This window comes from Heloderma suspectum, chromosome 1, assembly GCF_057233095.1.
Source record: "Heloderma suspectum isolate Gila_16-S chromosome 1, 16-S_ref, whole genome shotgun sequence".
Lineage (NCBI taxonomy): Eukaryota > Metazoa > Chordata > Lepidosauria > Squamata > Helodermatidae > Heloderma > Heloderma suspectum.
Window position 1 is genome coordinate 29,641,264 of NC_139458.1, and position 27,413 is coordinate 29,668,676.

General features: G+C 46.2%; 1 long non-coding RNA gene across 2 annotated transcripts in view; it reads right to left on the reverse strand.

The window, feature by feature from the left end:
* LOC146357051 (uncharacterized) overlaps window positions 1-27,156 on the reverse strand; it is a 112,687-nt gene extending 85,531 nt beyond the window's left edge. Inside the window, exon 1 of one of the 2 annotated variants that reach the window (XR_014786580.1) lies at window positions 26,886-27,156. This is a non-coding gene — a long non-coding RNA (uncharacterized LOC146357051). The remainder of the gene's footprint in view (window positions 1-26,885) is intronic. The other variant, XR_014786578.1, reaches the window with a different exon arrangement.
* Between the last annotated feature and the right edge of the window lie 257 nt (window positions 27,157-27,413).

A 27,413-nucleotide genomic window follows, 5' to 3' on the forward strand; every position in this document is an offset into this window, starting at 1 on the left:
ATTGTGGTGGATGCCAAATGGAGGCCAGCCTGTCAACATAGTTGATGCTGTTGCCTGTTGCAGTGGCAGCACAAAACACTTGAAAAACCCATGGGAAAAAAAGAAATAAGCTGTACTACAGCCCCTGCCAATGGTGAGCTCTGTCTGTGAGAAAGTGCTGGAAATCCCTCCTTTCCTTGGAGAAATTTGGTGAAATTGCAACCCCCCCCCCATTTCTCTTCCCATAAATAGTGTGGACAATTTCAAGAGGCTGTTTCCACACAGCTCTGCTATCAATGTATAAACCCAAATTACAGAGGATGGTTCTCTGCCCCAAAGAGCTTGCAATAAAAAACTGACGCAGAGCTAAGAACAAAGGAAGAGGAGGGAACTGTGAAAGGGGTAAACAGGGAAGAGAATATATGTTTCTTTCAGTTACATGTTTAGTTACAGTGAGGATTAAAGTGTTATGCCAAAGGCTTCACAGAAAAAGTGGCTTTTGAGATTTGAAAAGCGATGTTAAGGAAGCAAGAAAAATTGTCATAATTTGGAGGACTAGCAAAGGGCAGCAAATGGTCAATTATGGAGTTGTATGAAGAATAGTACCACTGCCCCACACTGTGGGAAAGACTAGGTGCTGTGTTGACATCTGTCCTCCAATTTCTCAAAATTTTCTTCCTTGGCAAACGAGGCTTCAGTTTTTTGGCCTCATTCTCAGGGAACTTTAGATTTTATTTTGAATTCTTTGTAATAGTGTTTTTGAACTTAACTTATCGCTGCAGGGTGACCAAAGGTGGTGTGTGTGTGTGTGTGTGTGTGTTTCTATTACATATATCTAGGGATGCCGGAGAAATTCGAGATGAGACTAAAATAAATCTGACCTGCGGAATCCGTTGCAGAGTGACCCCCTCAGGTGGAGTCCGTGGACTTCCAGATGATTTTTTTACTTTCCCGAAATGTATGCATATAAATTCGTAGGAAAATACGTAAGTTTCTGCTGAGGAAACATTGAGTGGAATGGGGACAATACACTAAATATTATGTACTAAGGTAAATTATGCAAATCCTTACATAATCATTTGCGTATTTTTCCGCATGACGAAAAAAATATTTGCTTCCGTCTGTGGGCGGACAATGGAACAAAAGGCACCTGACAATCCATGAAACACAGTTGGAGCGGATTTTACACAGTCCGTACATCCCTACATGTATCTACACTGGTCTGCAGCCACCTGACTGCCTTCATTTGCTAATCTGAATCAGCCTCATGGGAGGAGTTACCCCATGAGATCATCCTCTAGTCCTAATTAACTGGAGAAGTTTCAGAGGAGGGCAAGGAAGTTGATCAGGGGACAGACTGAAAAAACCGGGCATGTTTAGCCTTGAGAAGAGGGGAGATATGATAGCGCTCTTCAAATACTTGAGAGGTTGTCACAGAGAGGAAGGCCAGGATCTCTTCTCAATCATCCCAGAATGCAGGACACAGAACACTGGGCTCAAGTTACAGGAAGCCAGATTCCGGCTGAACTGCATTGAGCAGGGTTGGACTCGATGGTCTTATAGGCCCCTTCCAACGCTACTATTCTATGATTCTATGACATGAGGAAGCCAGGGAAGCCGAAGACCACCACAGAGATTATTGTACTGAGTCAGACCGATTGTGCAGCAGTTATCCATGCCTCAGTTATATTATGGTTAGATCATTGCAATGTGCTCTATATGCAGCTACCCTTGAAGAGCAACTGGAAACTTCAATTGGTCCAAAATGCAATCGCTAGGCCGCTACCAAGTGCACATCATCGTGATCACATCACTCCAATACTGAAAAATCTGCACTGGCTTCCAGTTGTTTTCTGGGCTCAGTTCAAGGTGTTGATTTCAACCTTTAAAGCTCTAAATGGCTTAGGGCCTGGCTACCTGAGGGACCACCTAACTTGGCGTAAACCTGCTTTGTTATTAAGATCAGCAGAAGAGGCCCTTTTGAAGACACCCTCACTTAGAGAGACCCACTTGCCAAGCATGAAGAAAAGGGCTTTATTCTGTGCTACTCCCAAACTCTAGAATGTGCTCCCTCTATGGAATTACAACTGGTCCCCACTCCCTCTGCATTCAGAAAGGGAGTCGAGATACATCTTTTTAATGTGGCTTCTTAAATTATGTGTTTTTAAGGTTCTTTTTAATGTCTTACTATGACTTTATTTGCTTCTGATTTTTGTTTTCTGAATTTTTGTAAACTGCTTTTTGGTTGATTCTGGAAGGATGGTATAGAAACAGAAAGAACAACAACATAATGAAATACAGAATGCTCAGACACACCCCTCAACCACCTCATAACTAAAGAACTCTGTACCTCATCCCAAGAATTTTCTTCTTCTTTGTACATCTTTTCAAAAGCTGTTGCTTTTCTAGCAAATTGAATGACAATGGTCCAAAAAATGCAGAAGACATTTTTGCCCACAGCAAATGGATGCCATTTTCTTTTTTGTCTCCATGAGGAAAAATATGTAGAGTGTCTCTGCTGCAGCTATGGGTCACTCTGCACATTAGATGGTGGTTGTTATGGGTATACTGTACCAAGAGCTTGACCCATCCATCTCGGGGGGGGGGGGCAAGTACTGCGGTTTCTCTGTTATAGGACACAGCTTTATGGAGTCTCACCATCTGGGGGTGATGAGGAACACCATTTGCCTGTGCAGAAGAATATGTGCATTTCAAAAATGCACACACAGTTGATGCATGCATTTGGAAAACAATGCACAAAGATATACATGAATTTTCATTTGAAAAGAGAAAACAAAACCTGATACGGACATGAGCTCTGAGATGGAATCCAGAGGACCTTGATGAGCTTGTTTTATATTGATTCATGTCCCCTGTCCTCAGAGCACCTGGGAGAGGATAACACTGGATGAGAGGGGGGGGGGGAGCAGTGAAAGCCAGTGGCTCCAATTTTGGTGGGGTTGTGAATCCATTCTAGGTTTTAATCAGAACCAGCCAGAACTCTAAAGGAGCTATCCAAAGTGCTGAACCTATTTTGACGATAGGGTTCAGCACCTTGGATAGCTCTTTTAGAGTTCTGACTGAAACCCAGAGTGGATTCACCACCCCACTGACATCAGAACCACCAGCCTCCATTGGGTTCTAGATCAGATCCTAAGATTAATTGCCTCATAAGACTGGTCTGCAGAGCTGTTGAATCAAAAGGTTGGTTTCCAGGTTTTGCTCATGATTAGCTAAGAAAGGTTGGCACCTTTCATAGTCCCATGAATTTGAACACTCTCCTCTCACACACACAGAGAAATATGCTAACTTCATGGGGGAGGGGGGAGATTTTAACTGTTTTTTTAATTATATGCCAACAATATAAGACTGAATCTTTTTTTATTATTTAAAAAAAACATACACAACCCAAAATATCTGATTCTAAACACCCAGGCTCTGTTCCAAGTAGCCTTACTATTTACATGAATGCCAAAGTAATGTCTGCATCATTTTCTTTTAAAGAGAGGAAGTCTGTGGGGGGAAAATAAATAATTGAGAAATGTAACAAGTTTTCTAATCACAAAAAAATATTTATTTGTGAGTCTTCAGAACACATATCAGCACTTTCCATAATTACAAAATGAGGTTAAGTGTTAACCAGTTTTAAATCTGTCAAAATATTTTAAGGGGAATGAGAGATCTACTTTGTGAATTATCTGTTCAGTTTATTAGCTTAATGATAAATTCACCTTTCACCTGCAACAGATCAGAGATAATTGTTCAAACGTGACAGAAAGCAAATAATTTGTCATATGAAATACCTTCTATAGGAATAGCGTAATATCCAGTAGATTCAATTTTGTTTGCCAAAATGCATTAGAAACACCTCAAAATCTAGACTGTATTTGAATACAATGTCTAAACTTTTAATTTAGTGCAGTTGCCTTTAGTTGGAATGTTTGGTTGAGAGGGGAAGGAGGAGAATATATATGGTGGGGATATTGTGGAGATATGGTGGGGATATTGGAAAGAATTGGATTGCAATGCTGCAGCCTCTGCCTCTCTCTCTCTCTCTCTCTCTCTCTCTCTCTCATAATACTAAATCCAGGGGCCATCCAATGAAGCTGAATGGTGGGAGATTCAGGACAGATAAAAGGAAGCAATACGTCACGCAACACATAGTTAAACTATGGAATTCGCTACCACAAGATGTAGTGATGGCCACCAACTTAGATGGCTTTCCGGGCTGGCCCTCCCATGAGGCAGGGTGAATCCCCCACCTCAGGCAGTGGAGTGAGGGGAACAGCTAATTGTGTTCCCCATCCTCCTGCCAGGAGGGCTCCTCACTTGGATTGAGGCAGTGGCACTAGCAGATGCTCCAGAAAGTCCCGTTAGCCCTTTTTGCCCACTATGGCAAATGTTGCAGCAGGAGAGCAGATGGTGGGGCTGTCCGGAACAGCTTCCTGCCCTCTGGCTCACTCTAAGAAACCTCACGGAGTGAGTCAGAGGGTGGGTGAGCTCTCTAGAGAGCCTCCAGAGAACCTCCAAAAGTGGCCTACCCAGCTCTTCAGAGAGTCACCTTATCTAAAATGCCTACTTCGGGGAGGTCCTTCCTCAGACCCAGGCACTGTCTGGCTGGAGACGTGTCCCAGGAGGTAATCTCCTGGGACACCCCTCCTCTGGAGCAGCTCCCCAACTTCTGTTTAGCCAGAGCTAACAGAGGAGGGGCAGCTGCTCTGAAGGAGAGGTGTTCGGGGAGATCACCTGCAGCACAGGCAATGTCCTTGGACACACACCTCTCCAGTCAATGCCTGGCTCTGAGGAATGACCCACTTCCTCAAGCATTACAGACTCTGCAACTTCCTGAAGAGCTGTGCTGGCCAGGTTCACCAGTCAACACAGCTCTTCAGACAGAGAAAGAGAATGAGACAGAGCGTTCCACTGCATTCTAGTGAATAGGGTGTTGGACTTAGTACAGCAGGTGGCCCTTAGGAAGGGCCATAGCTAGTGGAAGAGCACATTCCTTGTAGTCAAACAGGGCCATATTCAATCCCAGGCACCTCGAGGTAGGACTGTGAAAGAGTGCCGACAATCAGTATAGACTACGCTGAGCCAGCTTGGAAGACCAAGAGTCTGACTTGAAGTTCCTTCTATGGGCCAGTTGCTGCCTCTCAATCTAATCTACTTCACTGGGTTATTGGGAGGATAAACGTAAGGATGTATGCATGCACCCTGAGTTGCTTGGACAAAGGATGGGATAAAAAAAAAGGTCATAATTGTTATCCCTCCCTTCCTCCAAGGGCAGCTCAAGGGGTTGCATGTATGGTGTCCCCTCTCTCCCCATCATGACACCCTGACAGCTTTCTGGAGCATCATGATGATATGAATTACTTTTCTCTTCTCCACATCATCTTCTGAACAGCAAATCTGAGTGCACACATGAGAACAGAATATGACATGAGGATCCATTTACTTCATTCTTTACTTGGTTGAAGACTTGGCTTCTTGGTGACCCCCCTGTAAAATAATGTCATAGATGCTATTACTTTGAAACATGACACCAGCAACTGAACACAGCAACCGTGCTCTCCGGAATAGTTGCTCTGTTTCCCTGCACCTTTGACATTCTGCTTAGAACTCAGAACTGAGCATGCTAACATGGAGTTAAGAACTTCCACTGTGTTTATAACCCTCAATGACTTTCATTGACTAAGCTCATAAACCGGAAAACATTCCAGGATTAAGGAGAAGGATACTTTGACCCCCAACTGAAGCTCCCTTCACACATACCTTGCATGAGGGGTGATCATGATGCCATCAAGTGCAGCAGACCATGTTTCTGGCTCTGCCCCTGTGGTCATATGACTTCCCCTGGCTCTGGCTCTGATATCCACACATTAGGCATGTATGTCTGCAGAGGGAAGCCTATGTGTGTAGAGATCTACATGCATATGGTTATGGTTCCCCTTCGATGGGCATTCCCCTAAAGCATGGACATTAGGGGAAGTCAAGTGACCTTGGAGGTGGGGCCGGTGGCATAACTTTACTGTCCTTTCCAGCTGAAGTAACATGCATGAGCATCTAAAGCCACCACCCCCATAACACCGTTAAGTACAGGGTCTACAATGACTTAGCTGCACCACTGGCTTCTAGCCCATTATTCCACCCTGGATTCTGATTGGGGTATAGAATCATAGAATAGGAGGGTTGGAAGGGGCCTCTAAGACCATCGAGTCCAACCCCCTGCTCAATGCAGGAATCCAGGTCAGAGCATCCCTGACAGATAGCTGTCCAGCCTTATGCCTCTAGTGTGGGAGAGCCCACCACCTCCCTAGGTAATTGGTTCCATTGTCGTATTGCTCTAACAGTCAGGAAGTTTTTCCTGATGTTCAGCTGGAATCTGGCTTCCTGTAACTTGAGCCCATTATTCCGTGTCCTGCACTCTGGGATGATTGAGAAGAGATCCTGGCCTTCCTCTCTGTGACAGCCTTTCAAGTACTTGAAGAGCGCTATCCTATCTCCCCTCCATCTTCTCTTCTCAAGGCTAAACGTGCCCAGTTCTTTCAGTCTCTCAGACCCTACTCTGTAGGGTACAGAGAATAATAGTTAATAGCTTGGCTTCGGCAGCCTTTGGCACTTCAGACTTGCAAACAGATTCAAGAGTCCACACCCCAGCCTCAATGTAGACCCAGAGAGATGGATTGAAGAAAATCAGCTTTCCATCAAATGCTGGAAAGCAAAAGCTAAAATGTTCTTTTTGTGCTTTCTTTGTCTCCATGTTCTCTGTGTTACACTATTGTGGTTTGTACAAATGGTTGAAATGTTCTCTGTGTTATCATAGCTGTTTGGTAAGTTTTCTCCTTAAAACGGTCCAACCTGTTCAGGGTGGATTCCCTCCGCCTTTTCTTTTAAAGACATCTTAATTAGTCTAATCCTGACTGGTCTTTTTCCAATGTTCGTGTTGGCACAGTTGGATTTCAATTAACATTCTGCTTTATCGCTGCAAATGCCCCTGCTCAATATTTTTTAAGGAAAAAATGTGCTATTTTGGATGCCATTTCTCTCCTTTTTTTCCTTCAAAAATTATTCAGATTTTTTTTAAGGCTTTAGAATTGGAAGTAGCATTGTCAATTTATGCTGTTTGGATTTTTCAAGGAACAGCATTTTCTGAGGGTTTTTTTTTTTTTTAACACAGAGATGTTTTCTATGTTATTTGTTCACTCCCAAGATTGCAACCATCATCTTTAGTAGCCCAATGTTAAAGGGTCTAGTCCTCATCTTCTAGTCCCTTTGCAGTTCTCCTCCTCTAGAGGTGATAGGGCTGTGGATAAAGGGATGATATTTGCATTTACAGTGATTAATGGAAATCGGGAAGGTGAGGTTCTGAACCTAATTGGGAAGTAAAACATCTGTAGAGTCACCTGTCACTAAATATTGTGATCGGTCAAGGTGAATTTGGGCTTGCTTCTCAGTTTACAAGGGATATTGAGGAAAGTAAAGAGTTTCAGTTAGGGATGCCGGAAAAATCCTCAACAGACCCAAATGAGTCCAGATTTCTTGTAGTTCAGTCTGCAAATTCCATGCCAGATCAGCATCTGCAGGTCAAGCAGCTTCTGAGACATGCAACTCCCCCCCCCTTCAATTTCCCATTTACGAAATTTGGTGGGGTAGGGGCAGCATTACGCTTACCAGCAGTAGCATAGTGAACGGTGTATGTGTGTGTGTGTGTGTGTGTGTTTTGGAATGAAGTCTCCCATGCTGGTGCACATATCCATAAAAGGACTTGGGGTCCTTTCATGGGCATTCTCCTAAGATTGCTGACTCTTCAAGGAAAGAGCCCTTTCCCTCCATCTTTGAAAGATGCTCAGGCAATCTCCCAGTCAGCAAAATTAGGGGAATGCCCATCAAAGAACATCAAGTCCTTTTATGGATATTCCAGGAAGTGCACCAACACGGGAGACTTCATTCTAACCCCCCCACCCACACACACACACGTAATGCTTGCCATGTTACCAGTAAGCACAATACTGCCCCCCACCAACTAAATTTATTGAAAAGTCACTTATTCGAATTTACTTGCTCATTTTTCTGGGTTGGAAAAAGACAATTTGAGACTTCGGGTTTGTGAACAGCGGACCAGAAAATTTAACCCAAACTTCAGGCTTCACATGGACTAGATTTAATACAATCCTAACATTCCCGGTTTCAGTAGGGATGGTGCAAGCATCCAGTTGGGCTCGAAGCCCGGCAAGACGTTGTCGGTTGGGCCCCTTGGACACCAGCTTGCGGACCTGAGCTCTTGCCCGACTCACAGCATGCTGAGTCAGGCAAGAGCTTGGGCACTTGCTCCCTCAGCAAGGAGAGGGGAAGAAGGCAGTGCCTCTCCTCCTTCCGCCATCCTTGCTACAGTGGCAGTGACGTGGGACAGGCTGGTCATTTTCTGTAAGTTTTCCTGGCCTTATGGAAAATGACCAGCTTGTCCCTTGCTGCTGCCACTGTAGCAGATGGGGATGGAGGGAAGAAGGAGGCACCTATCCTCTTCTCCCTGCCCCCCCACCTGCTGGAGGCCAGGGCCAGAGACTGGGAGCTGGCTGCCAAGGCCCTCCTTCCCTGTGCCGGCCCTTGGCAGCCAGAGCAAGGAAGAGGGCATCTCGTGCAGCTCTTGGGCTGACAGGGTGAGCAGGGAAGCTTGCCGAACAGGCCCAGGCTGCACAAGCTGTGGGGGGCAGTTCATCGAGCTCCCCCCACCCCAGATGGAGATGGGCTCGTCCATCCCTATGATTGGGACATGGGAAGAATTCTAATTCAAGAAGAAGAGAAGCCCCTACAGACAATATGAGGCCACCGCTATCAGTCTACCATAATCCAGATTACTGCCATGTGCCACAAGCACAAAAGACCTAAAAAATATGTGTAGAGATATATGAGATATTTGTTTTTGCTCAAAAACATGTGAGCATGTCCCATTCAAAATCCCAAACATGAGTGCAAACACATGCTCACGCTACTCTCGTTCCTGTTTCCAAGTTCGGGGGGGGGGGTGCGTAAAAAGCAATTTGCACAAATTGCGGGGACAATTTGCGCAAATTACACAAATTACAGCCACAATTTGCAAAATTTGTGCCAATGGCTTTACACAATTAAAAAAAACCCACACAGAGAAATCTGCAAGCTGTCCCAACTCAATGCAGATTGAGTCGGGCCAGCAAACAGGAAAGCACCCCAAAGGCCAGGGGGTTGAGTTGACTAAAGATCGGTGAGCTTCACCCCCAGATGGATTCCTTCAACATCCCTAGGGGAGAGCATACTTCTCTAGCATATGATGACATCCACAGACTACACACCAAGTCACAAAATATATAACATGCATATATGGAAGAAATAAAGCATTTAACAAATAGGTACATTTTTCTAGGTCAGAAAAACGTATCCATTTTACAGATGGAGTACACCAGTGGAATTTCATGTTCATGTTTATTTATTTATTTATGTATGTTATTTATTTATTTATGTTATTTATTTATGTAATATATTCTAAATATTTATTATTTTCTATTAGCCTCACAAAAGTAAAGGGCTAAATACTGAAACCCCAAAATTATAATAACTAGGTGGACTGGGCTTACCCTTTAAAATAACTAAATACTCTCCACTTAAATTCCATCCCTTAGGGAGCTTTCATGCATCACTGCCCTGAATGCATTAAGGGCACAATCCTAGGCATGTTTAGACAGAAAAAGAGTCCTACAACTCCCAGCATTCCCCAGCCAGCCAGCCGCATATATGATTGTGCCTTAAAACAGGTTATTATTACTAGCCCAACTGTGCTACCTCCCACCAGTACAGGATGCCCTGCTGGGATTCTGGGGTTGGTGAAGAAACTCTTCATGAACTTGACCTAGAGTTGTCACTGAAGTTCATCTCAAGCAAAATAAATCTGGGGCAAATTTGGAAGATACTGTGTTTGGGTGAAAATGTCAGGAATTTCAAAGGAAGCAAACAAGAGTTTGGAAACAAAGGTACTTAATTCCTAGTACCAAGTAACCAACAGCCAGTGCAAAACTCATTTTTCTGTGACTCCACTGGACTATTGATTAGCAAAGATTTAGGACAGAACACTCACACTCACTCACACACACACAGAGATACTTCTTCAGCATGTCATTAATGTATGGAATACCTTGCCACAAGATGTAAGAACATAAGAAAAGCCCTACTGGATCAGACCAAGGGCATATCTAATCCAGCATCCTGCTTCCCACAATTGCCAACCAGATACCTCTGGAAAGTCCACAAGCAGGACATGAGAGCAATAATTCCCCAGTACCATGGTGCCTTGGTTCCTGCAGGTATCATATGGCCATCATGACTAGGAGTAGCCTTATCCACCATGTATTTGTCTAATTCCCTTGTAAAGACATCTGAGCTAGTGCCCATCTCCAAATGCCATGGTTTGGCAATTGCTATGGCAGCAAATCCCATAGTCCAACTATGCACTGTACACATAGTTGCGCACATATGCCCACAAGCGAGATGTGGTGAGGGCCACTAGGCATAGATGGCTAGAAAATTGGGTTTGAAGATAAATTTGTGGCGAAGTCTTGGAGGGTTTATGTTCACAGGTTACTGTGTACATTTGCTTGGGAGCAACCACAGGCAAGAGTTGTTGCCTTCATGCCATACTTGTGCATTTCCCAGAGGTACCTGATTGGTCACTGTGAGAAGCAGCAGGCTGGACTACATGGACTTTTGGTCTGGTCCAGAAAAGCTATTCTTATGTTGCCCAAGGAACAGCCCTATGCACGCATTCAGTCTGCACAAGTGAGGGCTAAAATGGTGGTGGTACAACTGCACACATACAGGCCCCCACCCCCAAATTCCTGGTTCCCCTCATCCCTGTTCCCATCCTTGAGCACCAAAATCTGAGCGGGCTTTTCCTTGTGTTTGAATCCAGCCTCTGTGGCAACTGCCGGACTCCCTCTCGAGTTCACACAGTCATGAGAAGGCTGACCCCTGGGGTCTCCACTCTCCAGTGTGTTGCCCATCTGCTCATGGGCATGTCTCTTGGCATCCACCAGGCGCCCTGAACCATCTGATTTTCATTGCATTTATTTTTTAAGATCTATTTTTAAAGTGATAAAAACATACAAACAAAAACATATCCAGCGTTTGACGCTGCCATGCTACAAAGCAAAGTGCTGCCCTCCAGTGCCATCTTTCTTTTGGGGCAAAAGGGTGGTTTTGTGTTTTGGAGCTCAGACTCCATCTCTGTTTTGTACTTAGGTTCTTGGGCAGGTTACTTTTCCTTCAGTCTCATCAGTTTGTCTTCTGGGAAATGAGTGGGTTTTTCGACCAGCCATGGCCCCTGAATGGCAGCCATTTTGTAAGACTGCCTGCAACGCGCCCTCAAAATTCCAAATGGGCCCACTGACCCAATATGTTTGGGGAACCCTGGCTTACCCAGTGGTCACAGTGGCAGTGGTGGTGCTATAACAGATTAGCTTAGCTCCTGGCCCATTTTAGCACCGCTGTCACTGGGTAAGCCCGCTTGCAAAGGGGAGGCTGGTGCCTGTGGCACTGCCAGGTACTGGGGAGGTATAGAAGAGGCTGGTACTGCAGCAATACCAGGGGACCCAAATGGCATCAAGCACTGCAGGGCAGGTAAGGTAAGGCATGGGCCCTGACATAGGTAGATAGGAACATAGGAAGCTGCCTTATACTGAGGCAGACCATTGGTATTGTTGACACTAGGGATGGCGGAGAATTTCTCCCCGAAACTTCGGGGGGCCGAGCGCCAACGTGTTCGGCCCCCCGAAGAAGTTTCGGGGAGAAATTCTCCATACCCCCCCGCACCCCGCACCCCCCCCAGGACGGGACTTACCTTTCCTGAATGTCCCTCCCAGTGGCGGGTCCCGGCGGCGGTTCGTCAGGTCTTCGACAGGGGCAGAGGCAGCAGCCGGTCTTTCGACTGGCTGCCGCCGCTGCCATTCCAATAAAAGTAAAACAAAAACCGCCCCCGTGATAGGCTCCGTGACGATTAACGTAGCCTATCACGGCTAGATTTGCAAAGTCAGCCGTGATAGGCTACGTAAATCGTCACGTAGCCTATCACGGGTGACTTAAAAAAAAAAAAAAAAAAGCGTGTACGGCTAATGGCGGCCCCCATAGGGAGCTGCCATTCCCGTTCCTTATTTGGTCGCTGTAGTCTACGTAAAGATTACGTAGACTACGGCGAAAATATTTGCGTTGCCCTTATTTTCGCCGTAGTCTACGTAAATCTTTACGTAGACTACAGCGACCAAATAAGGAACGCGAATGGCGGCTCCCTATGGGGGCCGCCATTTGCGTGCGCGCTTTTTTTTTTTTAAGTCACCCGTGATAGGCTACGTGACGATTAACGTAGCCTATCACAGCTGACTTTGCAAATCTAGCCGTGATAGGCTACGTTAATCGTCACGTAGCCTATCACGGGGGCGTTTTTGTTTTTTGTTTTACTTTTTATTTCGCAGCCAGGCGAGGCAAGGCGCCTCCTCCCCGGCCTGAATTTTGGCCGGGCAAGGCAGGAAGCCTCCCCCCTGGCCTGAATTTCAGCCGGGCAAGGCGGGAAGCCTCCCCCCCCGGCCTGAACTTCAGGGGGAGAGCACCGAAGCACCTCCCCCACACTGCGAACAAGCTGCAAGACCAGGTAAGTGGCTTTCGTGCACTCCTAGTTGACACTGACTGGCAACAGCTCTCCAGTGTTTCAGGCAGGATTGTTTCCTCACCCTACCTGGAGAAGCCGGGAATCGAACTAGGGACCTTCTGCATGTAAAGCAGGTGCTCGATCACACTGAGCTACGGCCCCTCTCCAAAGTGTCCCAGTATGCCCGATGCCTATACCAGGCCTGCATCAGGTCCACAACTGTTTATCTTCAGCAGTCAGCATCATCATGTTAATTTGTCTGCCGTTTTTCCACATAAATGTGCCCGGACCAGAGCAGCTCATGACTCAAATAACAGCAATGCAAATGCATACATATCCATGCACCACTACAGTCAGCAGTTTGGTACCGATTCATGTCAAAAGATATCATAAACAACCTAAATATACAATCCATTTCAAGAATACTAAAATTATAACTTTTTAAAATTTCACTGCAGAATCGGTGGTACCAATCATTCACATACAATATCAAGGGATATAATTCATCAGTAGTTAGAATACAGATGTCAGAGCCAGATACATTAAAACTTTCTGGTGCAATGCTGCAGTCAGGTATTCATGCATAATATAACCAGCAGTGAGTTCTTCAGAGGTGCCATGTGCAGGATATAGCAAACAGATTTGTTATAGCCCACAGCAGATGATCTCACACATGGCCTCCCCACCCCCTGCCACTGTTTCATTTGGGTGCAGTTCTTAGAGGCCTCATCTGCAACAGAGATGGGGTGGGGTTCCTGCTGCTTCTGGGGGGTCTGTGGTGGCTTCAGAGATGTATCTGCTCCCAGTGAAAACCAGCTGTTTCCAGTTTCCCCAGGGCCAGACTCACTCTTCAGCAGATGTCCACTCTCTCACTCACTCTTGTACAGTTCTTAAAGCCTCCAACAGCAATGGCGATAAGGTGAGGTTTGATGGTGAGTCTCTTCTCCTGCATTCTGGATGTTCCTGCTGCTCAGTGCTACAGCATCAGGTGCTCCCTGACCATTCACACTAGCAGAAGACTACTACTACATTCCATTAATTCTCCATCCTCCAGTAGATCACACAACTGTTGAACATGTAGAGTCAGTGCATCATCACTAAGAAAGTGCATCAGTAGGAAATATGTCCATAATAGTCAGGTGTGGAAAGCCACGGTGGATATATGTATCCAACATACCAGACTTCCCCAACCTGGTGCCCTCCAGATGTTTTGGACTTCACCTCCCACAGCTCCAGACAGCATGGCCAATGATCAGGAATGCTGGGAGCTGTAGTTGAAAGTATCTTGAAGGCACCAGGTTGGGGAAGACTACAAGACACTATGCCCTATTACCTTACCTGTTCCTACAGATTTGATTCTAGTTACTGTGGAAGTTACATATATTTATTATAGACGTTATTCTAGTTAATATGGAAGTGACTCAAAATTATGCTGTCTTAAGAGACAATGCTCAAAATGAGATGTTTATCCACTCTACATGTGGAACATGCCAATCCATATGCAGCTCTATATTTTTAAAAGAAATTAAATTAGTGGTTCTAGCAGGTATGGGTGGAGCTCATCATTGGTAAGGTAAGGAAAAAAGAAATGAGTGGGATCTTCCTTTGAGCATAATTCTTCAGAACATTAAATGAGATGAACAAAAGAGAAATTAAACACAAGGCTCTGCCATGCTACTGTGACATTAAGTGTCAACGCAGAATTTCAACGACAATTAATAGAGTCTTCTAATAATTATACAGGATAGTAAACAAGGCTCCAGGGCAAACATCTGTGGCTAGAAATGACTAACAGCTTTGTGCAAAAATGCAGACAAATCTAACTGCCCCATGGATCACATTGTAGTAAGGTCAAAGTGGTGGAGAGGTTAAGAGCAGTTAATGTTAGACATCCCCCAACCCATCATCCTTTCACAATCGTTTCCATATTCATAGCAAATTGTCATCCATATGCATGAAACACACCTTTGACATTCAGAGGAGATTTCACTACTATAAACTCTTATTCAGTGCTCTGATGCTTTCTTTTGTAGGCATAGTGAAGGACATTGCATTTAGGTCTCCATTACCATAGGTCTCCAGAGGACTGGAGGGTAGCCACTGTAACCCCAATATTTAAAAGGGAAACAAGGGGGATGGTCTGGGAAATTACACACCTGTCAGCCTAGATCCTGTCTTGAGTAAATTGGTACAATATAATATTAAAGCTAGAATTGTTAAAGCCATAGAGGGACAAGCCTTGCTGAGGACAAATCAGCTTAGCTTCTTCTAAGGGAAGTCCTGCCTCACCAATTTTCTAAATTTATTTGAGAGTCAACAAGGATGGAGCTAAGGGAAATGGACTTCCAAAAGTATGCACCAAAAGCTCCCAGGTAAAGCAGACCCTCACCAAAAACTGCTAAGTAAACTTGGTATTCACAGGATGAGAAAACAGACCATCCTGTTGCTTGGTAATTGGCTAAAGAACAGGAAGCCATGGATGGGAATAAATGGACAGTTTTCACCACTGATGAAGGCAAACAGTGGGGTCTTCCAAAGGTCTCCCAAAGCCTGAGACCTATGCAATCTACCCTGTTCATAAATGTTTTGAAGTCAGGGGAAGTAGCGAAGTGGGGCGGTATAGAAATATAATAAGTGAAAGTGCACAGTTGATGCCAAACTTTACAGGATGTTGAAACCCTAAGCAGACTGTGAAGAACTCCAGGAGGATTTTCCCAAACCTGAGAAATGTTCAACAAAATGGCAACATTATTGATTTATTGGTTTGTTCATTGTTTGATTACTTACTAAAAGTATGTTTAATCTGCCCATCTTAGTATATTAGTATTTATAAAACCAAACTATGCCACAATATATGACAATAAAACCATAACACAATGTCACAATAAAAACAGATCAAAAGCAAGGAAACAGCAGATTTAACTAAACAAACGTGCATAATATTTAAAATGCTGGGCAAATCAATAAGTTTTAACCCAGCACCAAAATTATAGCCATGTTGGCACTAGCTGAGTGACAAGGGGGAAGGCATTGCAGAGAGATGGGCTCCAGCTACATGGAAATGTGAAAGCCAGTGTGGCGGAGTGGTGAGAGGGTTGGACTGGGAGCCAGGAGATCCGGGTTCTAGTCCCCACTCGGCCATGGAAGCTCACTGGTGACTCTTTGGGCCAGTCACAGGCTCTCAGTCCAACCTACCTCACAGGGTTGTTGTTGTGAGGCTAAAATGGAGAGGAGGAGGATTATGTATGCCACCTTGGGTTCTTTAAAGAGGAAAAAAGGTGGAATATAAATGTAATAAAAAAATAAAATAAAATCACTTTCTGGTATATCCAGATTTTCATGAAATTGCTTTAGTCTGCCAGGGGCACACACTAAGCAAGAAAAACAGAGTATATACTCCTAAAAACCCACTTTCATGGGTCATGCAACACTCGAAATCCCCATACTTCAGGGGTGGGTGGGTGGAATAGAAAAGAATGTCATCAACCCCATAGGTGCTGCTCAGCGAATGAGAGAGCCTTGTTCCCCACCCCTGTCCACATTCCCCTGCTCAGGGAAGTTTGCTGGAAGTGGTGAATTAAGCCCCTGTCATTTGTCTCACACCTCTCCCCTCTTATCCACCATTGGGATATTGGGAAAGATTAAAAGACACTGCACTCTTGTGAATGGGAAAAACAGGCTACATAATCTGAATGGGTGAAGCAGCAACTGCGCTATTGTGAATGCCTGAAACAGTGCTACTGTGCTTTTCTGAATGGGAAATAAAGGCTACATACTGTGAATTGGGGAAGAAGCTACTGTGCTATTCTGAATTATTGAAACGCTGCTGCTGCATTATTATGAATGGGTAAAATAGGCTGCATACTGGGAATGGGTAAAGTACTGGGGTAAAGAGGCTATTGCGCTAGGCTACATATTGTGAATGGGGAAAAAGCACTGCTGTGATATAGTGAAAGGATGGAACAGCACAAAGTAGTGGGAAAGAAAGCTTGTGTCTAGAAGCACCCTATTGTGAATGGGGGAAAAGGGGGGAATGGGGGTGGGGCTGAGAAAGGGGGAGGCCCCACCCTTTGACCACATCAAAGCCAGGTCAGAGGCACACCCAGGATTTAATGTGGGGGGACAGGGCACAGTGCGGCAGAACTGCGCGGGAGCTGCATTTAAGGGGAAACGTCTCATTAATAGGGATAGTGGAGAATTCCACCACGGACTCCAATGAGGCCCCCCAGAGTCCGTGGCGGAATGGACTGCTCCCCCCTGCCACCCCACGAAGCCCAGCTGGGACAGACCCTACCTGGTGCCATCCATCCGCTGCCGTCCATCCCATCCATCCTGTCCGCTGCTGCCTGTCTGCGGACACAAATGGCGTCCAGCGTAGCAGATGCCATTTGCATCCCTGCCTTTGGCTATGATAGGCTACATAAACCTTTATGTAGCCTATCACAGGAAAGAGCAGGGATGCAAATAGCGTCCACTACGCCGGACGCCATGTGCATCCACAGACTGGTTGCTTGCGGCCACAGCTGGCTGGCGGCTCCGCGGACTCCCTGCAGAGCGGAACCAGCAAGAGAAGATTCAGGGGGGAGGATCGGATCACCTCCCGCCACCTGTGGACCCCCCCCCACAGACCCCAGGTAAGGGGATCCGTATATCCCTACTCGTTAAAAGGGCTTTCCAAAAATGTGCCGTTTCCAGAGGAAAGCTGTGGGGTTGCTGAGGATTGGCAACAGCATAATCTCTTGTGAATAACCCTGATGTGCTGTCACTCCGCACTAAAGAGGCCATGTCGATTGAGCCACGGTGCCAACACAGTGGAGGCCTTCTGCCTCGCTCCTACACAATGAGCTTCCCCTGGTGAAGGAACCTGGAGAAGAACCTCCTTTGAAGATATACAGGCAAATTAGTTTCAGCATAAGTACAAATGATGGGTCTGGTTTGGCTCCACCCATGAAAGAGAACCAATCACATGTAGAGCTTGTTGTGTCAGATTTGAATTAGGAATCCTGCAGGTACCCAATTGGGTGTGGGAGTCCAGTAGACTCCCCCCTCCTTGTGCTTCTGAGCCATGCCCACCGAGCCCCTGCTCGACACCCCGCACTCTCTGAGCTGCCAGCACTCACCCAGGACCCATCCGCGAGTGCCGAGAGAGACATTTTGCAAGGGGAAATGGTGATTGCAAATATGCGCACATCTAGCTGCATGCAAAATGGCGGTGCCATGAATGGCCCATATACTCAAGATGACTGGCGTAAGTGGGCCATTTATGCCTGTAATCTTGCATATATGAGCCATTCATGGCGCCATTTTGCATACAGCTAGATGTGCGCATATTTGTGATGGCAATTTTTCTAGCAAAATGGTGCATTCGCAGACAGGTGCCAGGTGTCCTGTTTCAATGCAGGTGTGGGCAGAGGTGAGGTCAGAGCAGTCTAAAGGTCAGTTCACCAGCATCTGTTTACTCAAGCATCAAGGCCAGTCAGGGGGGTGTCCAAATTAAAGCATTGTCCAGATGGGTAGCTGAAGGTCAAGGAACCTGTCAGTTTTGATATCCTGGAATGTCAAAGCCAAGGTTAAAGCACTGTTGTCTGCAGCACAGAGTTGGCATCTGTGGGGCTGAATTTATAACTGGTCATTAATCTGCATTATAGCTGGTCATTAATCTGCCCCTTCATGAATCACTGCCTTGTTGTGGCGAAGGGGCTTGCATAACTCAGTGAAGCCATAAGCTATGCCGTGCAGGGCCACCCAAGATGGACAAGTCATGGTGGAGAGTTGTGACAAAATGTGGTCCACTGGAGAAGGAAATGGCAACCCACTCCAGTATTCTTGCCAAGAAAACCCCATGGAATGTATCACAAGGCTAAAAGATATGACGCCGGAAGATGAGCCCCTCAGGTCAGAAGGTGTCCAATATACTACTGGGGAAGAGCAGAGGGAATTTCCAAGTAGCGCCAGAAAGAGTGAAGCGGCTGGGCCAAAGCCGAAAGGACACTCAGCTGTGGATGTGTCTGGTGGTGAAAAGAAAGACCGATGCTGTAAAGAACAATATTGTTTAGGAACCTGGAATGTCAGATCAATGAATCAAGGTAAGCTGGAGGTGGTCAAACATGAGATGGCAAGATTGAACATCGACATCTTGGGAATCAGCGAACTAAAATGGACAAGCATGGGCAAATTTAATTCAGGTGACCATTATATCTACTACTGTGGGCAAGAATCCCTGAGAAGAAATGGAGTAGCACTCATAGTCAACAAAAGGGTGGGAAAAGCAGTCCTGGGATACAATCTCAAAAACGATAGAATGATCTCAGTACGAATCCAAGGCAAACCATTCACCATCACAGTAATTCAAGTCTATGCCTCAACCACTGAGGCCGAAGAAGCTGAGGTTGATTGGTTCTATGAAGACCTACAACACCTTCTAGAACTAACACCAAAAAAAGATGTCCTCTTCATCATAGGGGATTGGAATGCTAAAGTAGGAAGTCAAGAAATCACCGGGAAAACAGGCAAGCATGGCCTTGGTGTACAAAATGAAGCAGGACAAAGGCTAATAGAGTTTTGCCAAGAGAACACGCTGATCATAGCAAACACTCTGTTCCAACAGCACAAGAGACGACTCTACATATGGACATCACCAGATGGTCAATATTCGAAATCAGATTGATTATGTCCTTTGCAGCCAAAGATGGAGAAGCTGTATACAGTCAGTAAAAACAAGACCTAGAGCTGACTGTGGTAGGGATGGCGGAGAATTCCGCCACGGATTTCAGTGAGGCCGAATGCACCGGCATTTGGCCCCCCGAAATCCATGGTGGAACGGCCTGCCGCCTCCCCACGGATCCCCCCCAGGAAGAGACTTACCTGGGGCGGATGTTCCGGACAGCGGTGGCTCCAGTGGTGGCAGCAGCGGTGGCTGGTCTTCCAACCAGCTGCCACCGCCGCCATTTGCAGTCTGGCCTTTTGGCAGACGATACCACCCTAATGGCAGAAAGCAAAGAGGATCTAAAGAGCCTCTTGTTGAGGGTGAAAGTGGAGAGTGCAAAAGCTGGTTTGAAACTCAACATTAAAAAAACTAAGATCATGGCATCTGGCCCCATCACTTCCTGGCATATAGAAGGGGAAGAAATGGAAGCAATGACAGATTTTGTTTTCTTGGGCTCCAAGATCACCGCAGACAATTAAAAGTCACTTGCTCCTTGGGAGGAAAGCTATGGCAAACCTAGACAACAAAGTAAGAAGCAGAGACATCACCTTGCCAACAAAGGTTCATATAATCAAAGCTATGGTTTTCCCAGTAGCAACGTATGGCTGTGAGAGCTGGACTTTAAGGAAGGCTGAGCGCCAAAGAATCGATGCTTTCGAACTGTGGTGCTGGAGAAGACTCTTACAAGTCCCCTGGACTGCAGAGAGGTCAAATCAGTCAATCCTAAAGGAAATCAACCCTGAGCGCTCATTGGAGGGACAGATATTGAAGCTGAAGCTCCAATATTTTAGCCACGTAATGCGAAGAGAAAACTCCCTGGAAAAGACCCTGATGCTGGGAAAGACTGAAGGCAAAAGGAGAAGGGGATGGCAGAGGATGAGGTGGCTAGATAGCATCACCGATGCAATGAATATGGACTTGAGCACACTCCGGGAGAGAGCGGAGGACAGGAAGGCCTGGCGTGCTATGGTCCATGGGGTCACGAAGAGTCAGACACGAATGAACGACTGAACAACAACAAACCTGCACAGCTAGCCAAGCCAATTAGGTCAGTGTGTTTTTAAGGGAGGCCCCATGCTGTGACTTCCTTTTGTTCTTTTGCTGTTCACGTCTGATTCTACGCCATTCAGAGGGATGGATCAACAACTCACGTTCTGCTTCCAGCATTTGGGGACATTCAAGAACTGCTCGAGAGGTGCCAGGTTGCTCCTGCAACATTTCCAGAAGAACTGTCAGCCAAGGCCTCCTGTTTCATGCTTAGCTCCGGCTGAGGCCCATTGTGCTAGTTCTCCCCCTCCTCTCCTTCCTCAGACAAATCCTCTTCCTGGGTGAGTGCGGGTGGCTTGGCAAGCGGGGGGAGCTTGAGCATGGGTCCAGGGTGTGTGTGTGAGGGGGGGCTGGGCAGGTGCCCGGAGAACCCAGACAGGGGGGGTGGGTGCCAGACCATCCCCAATTAGAGTAAAACACATTCCATTCCTTTACACACAATTTATCTGAGTTTCTGCACAGTTAATAAAAGATCCCATAGCAGTCAGATCTAACTGATGGAACTGAGTTCTATCTTTTCAGAGTGTTCAAAAGGAAATCCTAAGTGTTGTCCTTTAGCCTGGTCCGTGTTGTCACCACATTGTCCCAGTCATACAGTTCCCATGTTCTGCACAGATAAAAGTGGGCTACAGTAGGCTGAGCTCTGAGTGCCATATGGCTTGCAGAGTTTAGAGATGCTTAGGGAATGCATCTCAAAACAGATCCTGGGAAGAGTGGATTCACATGATAGGGTTTTTTGCTTTTTAATGCATTCAGTGACCTGATCTTTTTGTCAAGCACGTTTTGTTTCGGTCTGTGATCTGAAATCAAACCAGACTATTCATAAGACCATATGCTCAGGAGCTCCACCACGAGGTATCATGAGACAATTGCAAGAAGCAGTCTCCAGGTAGACAAATACAGCCATGTTTTTCTTACTGATTACACAAATTCACAGTGCCTATCAATGCTGAATGGCCATGATAGCTAGACAGATTCTCCATGTTCAGAGGCAGTTATGCTTCTGAATACCAGAGGCTGGTAGTGAAGTTTACTTTTTCAATTTCAAGACGGGGAAAGCTATCGTCTTCATGTCTGGCTTATGAGATTCCCAGGGACTGAGCACTGTGGGGAAACAGAATGGTGGGCTGGATGGACCCTTGGTCTAATCCAACAAGGATCTGCTCATGTTCATCCTAACTGTGATGGTATACTATGGCACACAGGGTTCGATCTCGACTTGATCCCTGCAGATGAAAGGGTTCCTTCCATCCATGGGAGGTTTTCTGATCCAGTGGAGCATTTCCACTGGTGGAATGGGGAGAAATGAGGTTTTTGCTGATTGTTCCAACCCCTGCAGTCTCCTATTACCCCAAATCTGCTCTGGAAGGTTGGGGGATTGTCCAGAGCAGGGTGGGACATGGCATTGGGGGCTGTAGAGGGAAAGAGGAACAGGCAAAAATTCCCTCTCTTTCCACCAGTCGAAGCATTTTGGAGCAGAACTTCACACAGGAAATGCTCCTGCAGGTGGAAGCAACCCTGGCTCCAGCCCACAATGCTTCATCAGCATTGGACAGGTGGTATGTTGACACTGCAGGCAGCTAGACTGATTTAGGATCGAGCACTGCTCTATACACCCTGCAGTGGATTTGTATGTTCAGGAGGAAAGTCCACCAGCGATACACCGCCTTGCGGCCTTCTTCAGCTGACACACCATAATGTTGTGTAGCATGTAAAGCAAGTTTGGGAGGGAGGTTTCCATTAGTATGGAACTTGGGCCCATGGTCTGCGGTTGGTACGGGCAGGATCTGCTGAGGGCCCAGAGGCTCTTAAGGCCCCATCGCTGACCTTCTCCCGCTGCAGCTGTAGCCATCACCAGTTAAGGATTGTGGCAGTGGTAGCTCCTCCCTGATCACTCACCTGGCCGGCACGACTGACAGAAGGAGGTGCCACAGAAGCTGGCTGACTGAGCCTGGAGGCCATGTAGTGCAGCATTTTGTTTGCCCCGGCTGTGGGCTTCCAGAATTTAGAGGTGCCAAGATCATGATAAGCCAGATCCAGGTTTGATTACAAGGAGACTTTATTGAGTACTTAGAGCGCACAGGAGTACCCAGTGGTTGGATCAGACAGCTTCTATGAACCCAGAGCCAAGGGGTACAATGGGTCTTATACCATACATGTTACCAGTGAGGCAGCATGACAGAAAAACAGTGTTAATTAACGTTCCTCTGCAACTTTCCCAGCATAGACTAACAGCCCCATGTCAGAGGGGAAACAATCAGAACTTTCCCAGCATAGACACCTGTAAACATAACCTCACTTCTCAGGCACTTCCCCATAGGGATGTACGGATTCCCCACCATCCATTCCGGTGGGGAATCCGTGGGAGGGGAGGCGATCCGTTTACCCCCACCCCCCAGAATCCTCTGGAGCGGTTCTGCTCCATGAGGATTCCAGGAGGGGGGGAGCCCAGCTTGTGGGCTGCTTACCTTGCCACCTGCCGGCCAAAGCCATTCACCTCCTCCGTGCCGATTGCCATTTCTTTTAAAAAAAAAAAGGCGATCGGCAGGATGTGCCCATAGACTTATATGCAAATAGAGCCATGAAACTTGCATATAAGTTTGTGTGTCCATAGACTGTGATTGGCAGGATTGCCATCAGCAGGATGTGCCCATAGACATGCACAAAATAGAGCCATGAATCTTGTGTATAAGCCTATGGACACATAGACTTATATGCAAGATTCATGGTTCTATTTGCATATAAGTCTATGGGCACATCCTGCCGATCACCTTTTTTTTTTTTAAGAAATGGCGATCTGCAGGGAGGAGGCAAATGGCTCTGGCCAGCAAGAAGCAGCCAAGTGCCATTCCGCCTCCAATCCTCCTGGAGCGGAGTTAAGTGCTGCCGATCCACCACGGATTCCTGAGGCTGGATTCAAAAGAATCTGGTAGGGATGTACGAAAGTCACTTACCTGGTCTTGCAGCTTGCTTCGCGGTGGGGGGGAGGCGCTTCGCTTCTCCCCCCGAAGTTCAGGCCGGGGGGGGGAGGCTTCCCGCCTCGTCTGGCCGAAATTCAGGCCGGCGAGAAGCGCCCCGTCTCCCCGACCGCAAACTTCAAAAGAAAAGTAAAAAAAAAAAAAAAGCCCCGTGATAGGCTACGTAACGATTTACGTAGCCTATCACGGCTAGATCTGCAAAGTCAGCCATGATAGGCTACGTTAATCGTCACATAGCCTATCACGGGTGACTTTGAAAAAAAAAAGCGTGTACGCAAATGGCGGCCCCCATAGGGAGCCGCCATTCGCGTTCCTTATTTGGTCCCTGTAGTCTACGTAAAGATTTACGTAGAGTATGGCGAAAATAAGGGCAACGCTATTTGCGTTACCCTTATTTTTGCCGTAGTCTACGTAAATCTTTACGTAGACTACAGGGACCAAATAAGGAACGCGAATGGCGGCTCCCTATGGGGGCCGCCGTTAGCCGTACGTGCTTTTTTTTTTTATAGTCACCCGTGATAGGCTACGTGACGATTAACGTAGCCTATCATGGCTGACTTTGCAAATCTAGCTGTGATAGGCTACGTTAATCGTTACGTAGCCTATCACAGGGGCGTTGTTTTTTTTTTACTTTTCTTGTAATGGCGGCGGCGGCAGCCGGTCGAAAGACCGGCTGCCGCCCCCGCCCCTGACGAAGACTTGCCGAACCGCCGCCGGGACCCGCCGCCGGGAGGGACATTCGTGAAAGGTAAGTCCCATCCCGGGGGGAGCGGGGGGGCGGAGAATTTCTCCCCGAACAACCTTCGGAGGACCGAATGCGTTGGCGCTCGGCCCCCCGAAGTTTCGGGGAGAAATTCTCCCCCATCCCTAGAATCTGGCCTCATTTGAATCTGTGGTGGATTTCTCCAACATCCCTACTTCCCCGGCCCTGATAAGGTAAATGGTTCACAGCTTGTGCTGAGGCGGAGATATTGACCTTTGACTCATCTCACAAGCTCAGAGGCCCCCTAGAAAGGAAATTGGCCTTAAGCAAAGAACATTATGGATCTCTAAGTTTCTCTAAAACTACTGGTTACTCAGGTTACAGGTCCGAGGCCTTACATATCTTAAAAGAATACACACACACACACATACACACACACACACGCGCACACACACATACACATTTTGAGTAGCAGCTAGGGATGTCCAGACTGTGCAAAATCTGCTCTGTCTGTGTTTTGTGGAGTGTCAGATGACTTTCATTCCATAGTCTGCCCACAGATGGATGCGAATTTTTTTTTCCTTCATGCAGAGAAATATGCAAATAATTACTTAAGTATTTATGTAAGTATTTACATAACTTACCTCAGTACATAACATTTTGTGTAATGTCCCCTATTCCATTCAACGTTTCCTCAGCAGAAACTCACATATTTTCTTTGGAGTAAATATATGTAACTTTGGGGAGTAAGTAAAAAAATCATCCAAAAGTCCTCAGACCCTGCATGGCCTGCGGATTCCACAGGTCGGATTCTTAGAAATCTGAGCTCATTCTATTTATTTATTTATTTATTTTTATTAAATTTCTTAATCGCCCATCTGGCCGGTCACCCAGCCGCTCTTGGCGATGTACAGCAATACAACAGTTTTAAAACAATAAAATTCTACACTTATTGAATTTATATCTTGCCTTTTTTCCTCTTGCAAGGAAACCAAGGCAGCTTACATTATCCTCCTGTCCATTTTATCCTCACAACCTTGTGAGGTAGGTTGGGCTAAGAGTCTGTGACTGGCCCAAAGTCACCCAGTCAGCTTCCATGGCCGAGTGGGGACTAGAACCCAGATCTCCCAGCTCCCAGTCCAACACATTCACCACTACACCACGCTGGCTCTCCAGCATCCCTATATCCACAAATGCAAGGTCCATCTCGAATTTCTCCAGCTTCCCTAGTAGCAGGTATCTGAAACACTCAGATGCTGCCTTGTGGGGAACATGGCCAATGAGGGAAAGAGGAGTGACAGAAGAACCTCCATAGCCAGCCAGACAGACAGACAAGGAAGAGGAGAGAAAAGAAATAGATGTCACTGGAGCTGCTTCCGGGTAAAAAAGAAGGCGCAAGGGTTCTCTCGCAGGTGGGCAACGGAAGGAGAAGGAGGTTGGTATGCCAGTGGGAGGGGGCATGGAAAGCACTCTGCTGGGGGCCCACTGGTGTTTGGCACCAGCCCTGAAGGAGCTGAATCAGATGCAGCTATAAGAAGGCAATGTTTTCTCTGTGTACTAATCCAGATTCAAGGAATGCCACCATCTTTCATCTGTCTTTAAAGAGTCACCTTCTCCGGTGCATTTCTTTGGAACTTATGGCTTTATTTTTCTAATGGCGATTAGCATAACGATGACATGGAAGTAAAGGATGAGAGAAGAACAACAAAAATAGCATTCCAGCGTTATTATTAATTACTGATTTATACAGCACTTTACAAGCATCAAAAGGTCTTTACGGCACTATTGAATATGAATGCAACACTTCAAGGCCTATCAAAATAAATCTAACGGATTTCACCAGCGTTGTTTGGCAATATGCATAATAATTATGATCCAAATAAGCTCTTATACAATGTTCTAGTCCATACCCCTAAACACACTAAATGGTGTCACTCATCAGCCTTTGCGAGGATGGCACAATTAAAGTTACAAAGATTTGGTTTGCATAGATGTGAACATCTTCATTCTAAACACTGATTAATGTTGTATGTATGTACGTATGTATTTTAGAAAATTGTATTTCCTACCCTTCCTCTGTAGTCAGAGTCCTCAGGACTTACAACAACATAAAAATGAATCACAAATGTTAATACACTTAGAGAGTTAATACACTGAGTAGCAATAGGATAGTATGGATTCCTGGATTGAAGGTCGGAGTCAGTGCTCCAAGCTTGGACCCAGGATTTTGATCTCCCTTCCCCTTTGCAGCCAGCCTGGACAGAACTGTGTCGGCTGCCTCTCCATGGTCTCAAAGGCAACCTTGGAGACCAGGGAAGGGGGGATCCCATGGGTGGGGAGAGGAGGAGACCAGGAAGGCCAGTTTACAAGGAATTCTCCAGCCTGTCCCGCAGCCCCCTTCCTTCCTGATGCCTCAGCTAGATGGGCAAAAAGCCCATCTAGCTGAAATGCAGAGCAGGAAGGGCGCAAAGGTAAAGATCACATCCACCACTCCTCCCGCTCAGCAGTGGATGTCTGTAAGCCTCCAAGTCTGGAGGCTTATAGCCATCCCCATAGGACTGTACCCTAGCAGAGCAATCCTATACATGTCTCTTGAGAAGCAGGTCCCATTAAGTTCAATGGGTATAGGATTGCAGTCCAAACCAATAGAAGGATACAAAACAGTACAATACAATTTTAAAAACTAATGGAACACCAAATAAAGTAGTAAAAGCAGTATATGTACAGCAGATAGAAACAGCTTAAGACCAAGAAACAGCTTAAGACCAAGGAGCCAGCCTTAAAGCTAGGGATGTGCAAATTGTGTACCTTCCGTTCCGCTTGACTTCCGCAGTTTGCGGCCAGTGCTCCGTACCATCGTTCGGAAGCCCCTGGAATTCTCCTCTTTTTTTCCGCTCCGAGAATTATGAAGATAAATCCGTACCAACAGCCATAATTCCGGTGCCCAGCCATCTTGGTGAGTCTGCATAACTTCCATAAGAAAGGCTATTTTTCGTACATATTTATGTATTTTTTCCCCTGCCCTGAGACGTGCAGTAATTACTTCCAGCCAAAACACTTCCTCCTCCTCCTCGGGGCTTCCCAAAACAAGGCTGCCCTAGGTGTGCCTGAGCGATGCACTCTTTGTTTAAAGCAATGCTGTTTGAAAGAAAGAAAGAAAGAAAAAACCTTTTAAAATGACCATGCCAGTCTGGAGCCCTGCACAAGGTATTATTTCCCCTGCTAGGCTTTCTATTTGCACATCCAGTGTTGTTGGTGATGTTGTGAGACTAAAATGGAGAGGAAAACCAACTCTGTGCATGTTTACTCAGATGCAAGTCTTATTGAGTTCAATGC